The following is a 9366-nucleotide window of genomic DNA, read 5'->3' as shown; positions in this document are numbered from 1 at the left end:
CAAACACTTATGGTTATGCACTGTGTGCTGTTGGCATGACAGAATCACAGAATGAGTTGTAAGCTACACTTCTGGAGTTAATTATTGAGAAAGAGGGGTGTGGGAAGATTATGAGAGAGGTAAAGACAGACAGAGAGGGAGAGTAAAATGTGTGAAATAAGTTGTTCCTAATTTAACAGAACATAGTAAATAACATCAAAAGTGTTTCTGGAAGTTGGGAAGGTGGGAAAGCTCAGGAAAGACTTTTATGGCCTAGGGTATCCTGAAAAAGAAACTGAGACTGGTGTGTAACCCATAGAACACTCTGATAAAAGAGGGAGGGGACATGCCAAGCAAAAATAATATATGAGCACATTTGGAAGGACAGCCTCCTTTTGTCTCCAGATTCTGCTTGAACAACTTTTAATTTTCTCTTCCTTTGATTCTAAATCAAGATTTAAAACATGGCTATATATTGGTGGCTCCTGAACTTTGAAGACAATGGAGATGGCTTGGTTTTTTATCCCCATGTATGTTTCTTGCCAGCCCTGCAGAGAGGATTCTTAACCACTGTAACCAAGGAAGGATATGATATGGGACAAGTGGACATAATTCCTTTAGAACAAAGAACATTAACTTTGATACCCATACATTGGTTCAGGACTTGAAAACTCATGGATCTGACAAAACATAGCAGAAACTATTGTATCAGCATTGTCCACATTTTCAAATGTCAGCCTGGATAGCATCTATGAGGAGATGGTCACTCAATCTCAACAGGAAATAACAGTACAACAGCTAATGCCTAACTTAGACTCCATTAGAAAAGACATGATCATCCTACAGAAAAGTGAATTTGCAAATCTGAGAACAGAGAACAAGAAAATGAAAATTGAATTAGACCAAGATAAACATCTACTGATGCATGAAACCAGTCAATTACAGCAGATAATAAATTGGATATCAACCTAGAAAGGAGCAGAATAACATATGTGATTACAGATTAAGAAAAGAAACTTACGGAAACAATCATAGAATTTACCAGAAAGGATCCCCAAACCAAAACTGTTATTTCAGAAACCAGTCATAAAAATGACTCTGAAATCACTTCCTTAAAATCACTGATGGAGTCTAACAGACTTGAGACAATTCATTATCTTGCAGCCTCAGTGTTTACTTGCCTGGCAATATCATCAGGATTTTATAGATTCTTGAAATAGCCCTGAAACTACTATACTGTATTCCTACAGATGCTAATGCTGACTTTTTACAGCACTACAACAGAATAGGACACTGTCAATTGCAGAAGTACCTATAGACTAAAAAGTAGTGTTCACAATGGGAAGCTCAGTTTGTTTTTATTTTGCAGTGTTAAAAGCCACCATTCAAACCTGATTAATGTGAGATACAAGGGTATTTTGCTTTTTTCATAACTTATACTAACATAAGAGTTTTTCTGAGTTTGAACAATTGTGTAAATTATGTAGGATTTCTTTATTGTTTACAAATTAAAAACTACTCCCCAAAGCTTATGTACTTATTGTATTCAACTTTCCTGATAACTGTTGTATGATTACATTTTCATATAAAATAAAAGATTATTATAAAAATTAGAAAAAATGGCTATTTCAGGAATTACCACAAAAATACAAAGCCAATATTAAAAGTTGATAAATTTTCTTTCCTCTGTTGGTTAATTCTTTATGACTTCTTCATTTAAAATAAAATCACTAAAAGAAATACTAGAAAGCAAGATTTCAGGAAGATAACCCAATTTGATAAACTTTTCTCATGTATTCATTGAACATGTTTATATGGTATCTCTTAAAAGTCTTTCAGGAAGCAAAACAAAATGACAATGAATGCAATTATATTCAAAGAAGTAATATGAAAAAGGAGAATTGATGGAAAAGAAATTCCATCCAAAATTGTCGATTTATTTCAAATAAATTCTATTTTATTATTTATTATTTATTTTTATTTTTATTAACATAATTATAATCCAATTCTGATCAAAGCTGAGTAACAATACACAATATTACATAGCTCAATACCAATAAGAAAATCTAGGTTTGGATAGGAATATATTTTTATGGATGATTCTGAGTAAAAGAATGACATTTTAACCACAGTTAACATCAAATTCAGATGTTTTTATAGAATGAGTTCTGAGTTACTTTGGGATTTTTAAAGCATAGTGTACATATTTTATAGTTAATGAAACAACCTAAACAATAAGTGACTTTTACATCTTGAATTCAGTGTTTTTACAAATGTTACTTGGAAACAAAGAGCAGAATGCAATTTATCTTCAATGGTGGGATTTGTTTTCCTAGGTTTTTCTAATCTTCCAAACCTCCAAGTGATCCTATTTGGAATTTTCTCTCCCAAATATACATTTATCATTATAGGGAATGGTGTTATAATAATTAGGAGGGTAGATTCTGCTCTTCAGAACCCTATGTATGCTTTTCTTGCAAATATTTCTTCATTGGAAATCTGTTATGTGTCAGTCACTGTCCCCAGGATTCCAGTGAAACTGTGGACTCAGGATCAAAACATTTCTTTGCTGAGCTGTGCCACCCAAATGTGCTTCTCCCTTATGCTGGGAGCCACTGACTGTTTCCTCCTTGCTGTGATGGCCTATAACCACTATGTGACCATTTGTAACCCTCTATCCTCTGGTCATGAACCAAAAGATGTGTACCCAGCTTGCAGTTGGCTCCTGGATCTGTGGAGTTCTGGTTTAGATACGGCAAACACTTTAGGTGTTGTCACTGCTTTTCTGAGTTTCTAACCAAATCAAAAACTTCTTCTATGACATCCCCCCATTGACCAAGCTTGCCTGTGGTGAAACTTCAGTTAATGAGATTTGTGTTTATTTAGTTGCCATATTATTTTCCATGATTCCTTTTATATTGACAGTAGGCTCTTCTATCAAAATCATCTCCAACTTAAAGCTGCTACCAACCACAAGTCAGTTCAAAGATTTTTCCACCTGTTCTTTCCTCCTCTTAGTTGTGGTTTTATTCTTTGGTCCTGTTCCTATCACTTATTTGAGACCCAAATCAAATCATTTTGTAGGAACTGACAAAATGTTCTCTTTTCTATATCTTTGTGACTCTACTGTTCAATCCCATCATATACAGTCTTAGGATCAAGGATGTGATTGCAGCAGTGAATAAATTATTACCCAAGAAAACAGAGAGAGAATCTTAATAGTCAATTTTTAATAAATTTGTCTCATAGTTAACTCAGATATACATTTCAATTTTCTGATAGAGTACTAATTCAAAATTATCATGTATTTTACATTCCTGATCTGAAGTAAATTGTGACTGAATTTTTAACAAGCAAACCAATTGGCTTTCAAAAGTTCAATTCCATAGCACAATTCTTTTTTTCATTCAAATTATGAATTGATCCATACTACAAAAAAAATTCAGATAATTCAAACTCTTAGAATTTCAATTAATAATGTCAATGAAATATTTATTTCCTTTATCATTGTCTACATATTTACAAATATTTTGCTTCTGTTCACATTTGTGTGTACAAAACTAAGTTTTCCATGGTAGGTATACATTATTTTATTTGAGGAAGTGAACAAAGGACTGAATTATAAATTTTAAGTTATGTTATAAAACATAATGTTAAAACAGAATAAAGGATTTTCATTGATTGCACTTTCTCCAGTATGAATTAAGAAAATATCTTACATTTATTCAGAGGCAGTTAAAATTCTGGTTTTCCCTCCCACTTCTTTCCTGTATGTATAGCAATTGACTATCAAATATCTGCCTGACTCCATCATCCTTCTTTAGATATATTTCATCACTCTCTTTCATATACATCTCCCTATAGCAAATTATTATAAGAAGTTCCTCAGAATTCTTGATTTATCAAAGTTGAAGTGCAGAATACATTGTGACTTTTCTCACACCTAATTTAAGACCAAACTTGAAGCTTAGAAAGTGTGAATGAAAACTTAAGGGAGATTGGAACACAATTAACTAATAACACATGTAAAAAAAATCTCTACAATTGAAGATGCCTTACATCACTACCTATGAATTATATTTAAATGAGCAAGTATATCCAATTTTTCCTCTCTTATTCTTGTTTCATTTATTTGAAATTTATGGGAGAGTAGAGATAAAATAATGAGGCTATTAATCATACACATCCTATCCTAAAAGGCAGAAGAAAAAAAAAAAAAAAAAAAACCTAGGGGGAATTACCAACTCTGCATTTAATATTCACTTTTCTGGGTTTAATGTGCAAATTGGGGATATTCAAAGTCTAAATTCTAAGGATTTTTGATGATTTATCATCTATACCATTTATATATTAAGTGTATCACTTTATAGTTTTCATTATTTATGTAGATATTTGCTCCCTTCCTCTAGTTTCTCTGTTTAGATTAAAGGAATGCTCACAAAATTCCATTTCTTAAAAATAAGAAAATATCACATAAAAGGGGGGGATTTTATTTCTGGAAAAAGTAGAAAAAAGTACTTAATATAAAATACTTTAGCTAGAAAATTCTTAGTATCTTTTATAGTAGCCAAAAATATATAAACACCATATATTAAGATCACTTCACTCAAAGAGACTTGAGTTATTCTAAGCATAAAAAGTCCTTGTTAAAATAACTTGTTGTTGCCTTCACAACAGCAATAAATTTACTCTCTGTTCCCAAGAACTTTCCCAGCATTGCCTGCAGGAAGAAATGTTGTATATCACAAATATCACAATATGTTCTGATAATCAGCACCTTCTTCTCCTTGTAAAACAAACCTGAATGATGGGAGGACTTCAAGATAAAAGGAGACACTGTCCAAATAGATTTTTCTCTTCTCTTTTTTCCTTTATGCTTTCATCTGGATCCTGGTCATTTCTTTGTCTGCTTGAGATTTTAGAATCCTAACCCACTCTTTTAACTCTGAACTGGTGTTGGAAAATTTTTCCTTCCTCCAGTTCCTTATTTGTGCATCTTCAATAAACTAAACTTCTTATTTTTATTGTTATTGCAATCTATACCTGAAGTGTCCAGCTGGTTCAAGGCCTGACCACTTGTATTTGATGAATGCAAGAAATGTCTGCCTGAAACACATCATTGATCACATCACTCACATCTCAAATTATTTTCCTGTAAGATATTTTCCTTGGAATGAAATCTATCCTTCATGCTGTTAATCAGAAATCTCCCCAAATTGCCCAATCTAATATGCTAATTTTAGTCCCACTATATTGGGATAAATTATAATGTAAGAGAACAATAGGAGATGGTGGGGTCAGGGAAATGTTCAAGTACTAACTGCCCATTTGTTTTTGCTTTGTTTTTGTTTTTTTTTCCTTTTTAATTTTTATTGGGATTATTCAGATACCATACAATTATCCAAAGATCCAAAATGTATAATCAGTTGCCCCTGGAACTAGAGTAGAGAGGTTCATTTTACCTACTATTAAAAATTGCACAGTAAACAATGAGAGACTTTTAAACTACTAAAATTCTGGGCGGGACTATTAGACTTTTTGTGGTATCCCTTCTTTCTTTGTTCACATGTTGAACATATGTGATCTCATGTGCTATGATTGCCCTCCCACTTGCTGTCTTTTCACCACTGAGCACTGGGATAACAAAGTGACATACCTTCTATGGACTGGAGGAAACCAAATGAGAGAAGTGGGCTGGCCAGCACCCGAGGCAAACTGTATCCCATCCATGGGTCTCTAAGAAGGGAGCTGCTCCTCACACCCATGATTGTAACCACAATGGATTTTTCAAAAAAAACCCAAATTTGGATTTTATGTAAAATCACAATATTTTGAAATCTATGACATTAAAAACAAGTCCCAGTAGGGAGCAGACTGTGAGCTGCATTAGACTATGGTTGGTCAGTTTGTGACAGCTGACTCTTTAATGAGGCATAAAAGGCCATATCCAATCAGGATTTAATTTTTTTCATCTTATCTCTCTATTCACTTCTACCCCTAATTCATCCTGTCCCCAATTATTTACAAACACTGCACCCACACTCCAGTTATATTAAATTATCTTTTCCAGATCAGACCAAACAACTTCCTACCTACCTGCTCTTTGTGTGTTGTTTCATCCACAGGCCTGCTCTCAACTTGGATCTCTTTTCCTGCCCACCTGCCGAACACAACATCTATATCATCCTTCAACTATCATCTCCTGAGAAGTTTTCTGTGAACATCCAGTTCCAAGACCCAGGTAGAATTCATTGTTCCCTAATCTGTACCTCAATATTACATTGTATCATAATTAATTGTTTCCATGTTTATCTCACTATCATTCCCCATCTCCTTTCACTCAACTTTGCAGAGAAGAGAAACACAATGACCATAGACAGGATGAAATGGTCAGGGGCTGGCAATCAGAGAGCCTTCTTGGTTTATCAAGGCACAGTTATCCTCATTCTCCTTCATACTGCCACCTAATGGGGATGTGGGACAGGACCCCAGAGTGTCCAACTGGACTGTGTGGGCTGCTTGGCAGAATGGGCATTTGGAATTTCTGAGTCAGGAATCAAAGAGCAGTGACTCTCAGTTCTTTGGATCCTACAGCTAGTTTGATAATCTTGATTCAGTAGAAATCTGGATTGTCTTGGCTGCCTTGCTCCAGTCTCTCAGCCTTAGTACTTACATACAGAAGTCTTATCAGTGAAGCAGTAGAGGAGGAGGACTTTTGTGATATAACTTTTCTAAGGAGCTTAAGCTGCAGAGCACTTACTTTCAATAATCTCTATACACAACACATTCTCTACTTCCATTGTCCATCATGGTTGCCCTGGAAAGCAATTTTTAAACATTTCTTACTTCAACCAGATCAGAAGCATTTCATAGGAGTAGGACTTATATTTTGTTAAACTTAGTACCCCCAGTGTCTAACAAACAGAAGGAACTCAAATACTTAGTTGAGAAGGAAAATGACTATAAAGATGGCATAAGATCTCAGTTTTCACTTACAGCTCATATGTTGGGACCCAGACTGCAAAATATTTCAAATTCCCCTTGTCCAAACTCATATTTACTAACCATATAAAGTAAAGGTTAATAGGATACCACATCCATACTTTCTGCACATTTAAGGCAGATGGAGAAAAAAGAACTCACTGTGATTTAATTTTTTTCTCAGTTCTCATTGAACTTGGAGTTTCCCCAGTATTTGCTTAGCCTAGTCAGGGATCTCATCAGGATCAATGGCTGTTCTCACCAATTCCCTTGTCTCATAATTAGAGATTATAGGTTTTAAGAAAAGATTTTATTTTTAGGCCAGAAAGTTCTTTCGATCAAGTATGAGACTGGCAGAACATGCAGTGGAATTTCTTCTGGTTTTGGCTAAAGACACTTAAAATATAAGATAATGTATCAAAATGATAGTCCACTTGATAAAAATAGAGATCATTAATGAACATCTATTATATGCCAGGGACTGTACCAAGCACTTTACAGAAAGCACTTTATAATTTTGTCTCCACTTCCCTGCAAATTAGAAATGAAAACCCTAAGAATCAAGCATTTTAAAAAAATTACCCTTGGCATTAAAGCTAGTAAATTTCTATCTGGCTTCAAACCTTATATCTTAATATGATTTCTGAACCTATGAATGTGCTTTTATTCAATTGTCTTCATAATTTAAAATTCCAAGTAAATCATTCTGGCAGTTCCAAAGTTCTCTAAATTGGGAGCAGCTTGAGGATTACAGAGTCTCCAGAGATAAAATGACAAGTACAACGTCCACCATGAGGAAACATATTCTCTGAAAGTTCTATATTTTATATTTTGGTGGCAGATTTTGTCTCTTGTTGTTAGCTGGGCAATCTCACTTCTCTGTTCTTTTTTAATGCCTTCATTGTTTGCTATCAACTGACTAGAAATGATGGTATTCTACCTTTTCTGAAAAACTTTAGGAATTATCACTTTCTCACACTCAATTTCCATACATACCTTTATATGTCTGAATGAACTTAAGATAAAAACAAAAGATTTCTGTTTTCTGATGCATGATATCTGTATGCACAGAATTATGGAAGAAAAAATAATTATTTGGAGAGCCAGGTCCCATTATGCCCTAATATTTCTCTACTCAGTAGCACCATTTGATTTGTGGTAAAAGGAAACAAAACAAAACAAAAAAAAAACAAAACACCAAGATTCTGAGAGATTGAGACAATGACTTCATCTCCCCAATGTCCTAAATTTCCTTTATATGAAAAATAAATTACCTGAATCCTCAATGCAAAGACATCACAGGAATAAGGTGAAGTAATGTATTGAATTATATTAATTTATCCAATAAATAAATTAATTTTGATACACTACTATCCTTGGAAAAGGTACAGTAAACTTGGCAAGAAGTGGGAGGCTCCTTTAAAATGACCTTTGATTTCTACAGTGAATAAAAGGACTATGTTTTTATTTGTTATGAAGCTGACTTTAACTAAAATCTCAAAAACAGAAAATAGAGCAGCAAGTAATTGCATTTACTCTAAGTTCTTACTCATTATCCTGGAATAGGGTTTGACATTCCTTTGTATTATTGATTTGTTTTTTTGTTACTCCAAAACTAAAGGAAATTTATTTATCAGAATTAGATTTTTCTCTTTTGGAAATGTCCCTTCAGTTTTAAGACTACTTTACAGTAAAAGATATACTGGATAACTGAAGAAAAATTAACCTTGAAGTTGAATAAAAATTTTAGTTACTGCCATGTAATAACTGAAATGCAAGTAGTAATTACAGAGTAATATTTGGAGCCATAATGAAGCACTTCACTTCAGATTATTGAGGGCAAATGAGAGGAATGGAGGAAATAATTGTATTCAATAGTTTAACATATTAAGGTAAGAAAGTGGGTTAATAAAGTTTTAGAAACCCTTTTCAGGAATAATATAACAAGGCATGTCAATGATCTATTGCCAAAATAATGCTCTGTAACAAATCACCCTAAAACAAAGAAGGTTATGAAATACACATTTATTGTTCCTCATGAGTATATGGATTGGCTGGGTGCTTATGCTGATCTGGGCTGGGATCAGGTGGTCTGAGCTGTAAAATTTCATGTATATGTGGTCGAATGTCAGGTTAGCAGGGTGCCAGTTAACAGGATGGCTTCAGCTTGGACAGTTTGGATTTCGTTCATAAATTGGTCATGTCCCGTCAGCAGATTTGCCTGGGCATGTTCATTTAGGGGTGGTACGGTACCCAAGGTGAGCAAGCTTAATCATGCAACAGAGCTAGCACTATGCAAGCCCTTTCAAGTCTCTGTTTGCTTCATATGGACTAATAGTCATTAAATAATATGCCAGGCCAAGCCCGAGAATCAGGGTGGGAGGCCACTAAGCAGTTAGACCACAA

General features: G+C 34.1%; 2 pseudogenes; both read left to right on the top strand.

Moving 5' to 3' along the window:
- Positions 1-632: 632 nt before the first annotated feature.
- LOC119520876 lies at positions 633-1199 on the top strand (annotated as a pseudogene).
- Positions 1200-1785: 586 nt separating this feature from the next.
- Positions 1786-3198, top strand: LOC119520778 (annotated as a pseudogene).
- The last annotated feature ends 6168 nt before the right edge of the window (positions 3199-9366 follow it).

This window comes from Choloepus didactylus, chromosome 26 (assembly GCF_015220235.1).
Source record: "Choloepus didactylus isolate mChoDid1 chromosome 26, mChoDid1.pri, whole genome shotgun sequence".
NCBI classification, from domain to species: domain Eukaryota; kingdom Metazoa; phylum Chordata; class Mammalia; order Pilosa; family Megalonychidae; genus Choloepus; species Choloepus didactylus.
This window is presented reverse-complemented; position numbering and strand designations above follow the sequence as displayed.